Source organism: Mus pahari, chromosome 1 (assembly GCF_900095145.1).
Source record: "Mus pahari chromosome 1, PAHARI_EIJ_v1.1, whole genome shotgun sequence".
Classification (NCBI taxonomy): domain Eukaryota; kingdom Metazoa; phylum Chordata; class Mammalia; order Rodentia; family Muridae; genus Mus; species Mus pahari.
In genome coordinates this window covers 71,839,234-71,840,679 of record NC_034590.1, presented here as the reverse complement: position 1 = coordinate 71,840,679, position 1,446 = coordinate 71,839,234, and positions in this window count along the sequence as shown.

Sequence of the window (1,446 nt, the reverse complement as noted above, 5' to 3'; positions counted from 1 at the left end):
TCTCTCTCTCTCTCTCTCTCTCTCTCTCTCTCTCTCTCTCTCTCTCTCTCTCTCTCGGTTCTGGAGATGAACCTGCTAGGCACACGCTCTACTACTTAGCTACCTGACAATCCACAGTCTATTTAAATATCAATCCTTGGCTTCCTGTGCTTAGAAGCTTCATCAGTGCAAAGCAAGTTACTATAATGTACACTACTGTAGTATATATGACAGCGTACAGTAGTTACTACACTACTGTAGTATATGTGACAGCCTACAGTAGTTACTACAGTACTGTAGTATATACGACAGCATACACTATATATAGTATACAGTATATAGTGTGTACTATAGTCAGTTACTACAGTACTGCAGTATATGCTACAGAGTATAGTAGTTACCACAGTACTATAGTGTATACTACAACAGCATATAGTAGTTACTACAGTACTATAGTGTATAATACAGCATACAGTAGTTACTATAGTACTGCAGTATATAATACAGCATACACTATATGTAGTATACAGTATATAGTGTGTACTATAGTCAGTTACTACATTACTGTACTTGATACTACAGTGTCCACCCGTTACCATACTTTGTCCTTACAGGAGGTTCTGAAGCATTTCAACCCCTGATGACTCTGCTTGGGACTACAGGTCAGAGACTGGAGGGCCCTTTCCCCTAGCCAGATCTTCAGAGTCAGGAAGGAAGAAGAGATGGAAGGACAGTGACCATCAGGAGGAACACTCAGGAGGACACTCGGGGAGCACCTACTCTATGTTAGACACTTTCCTGTTCTGCTGGGCTGACAGCCCCCATCTTCAGCATCCCTCCAAACACAATTCCTGTCTGAGGCTCAGTCACCAGCCAGGCAGCCCTGAACAAGCTACAGTCTCGGGGCTTCTGTTTCATAGTCTATAAAATGGATCGGTAACTCCAAAGTCCTGGCTGTTCCGAGCACCAGGAAGCAGCTGCTTATGGTGTAGAAAATGTCACAAACCTGCTCTCAGGCTCTGGAGTTAAGCCTCAGGTCAGCCACTTACAAGCCATGTGACATTGGGTAAATCACTTCACTTCTGTCTCAGCCTTCCTACTTTTAAAATAGGGACCATGATACTTCTGGAATTGCTTTGAGAATTAAAGGCACTATAATAATTGGGACTGAGAATGTAGCTCTGCAGGTAGAGTGTTTGACTAGCATGCACAAGGTCCTGGTTGGATCCTCAGCACTGCATCAACCCAATGTAATCTCAGGAGGTAGAACTTGGAGGCAAGAGGATCAGGGGTTCTTGGGGACAGATCAAGTTCGAGGTCAGCCAGGGACGCCTGAGACCCTGTCTCAAAATACAGATAGATAAAGAAGTAAATGATAAAATGGAAGCCCCTGATGCATAGTGGATACTTGCAAATTATTCTCTCTCTCTCTCTCTCTCTCTCTCTCTCTCTCTCTCTCTCTCTCTC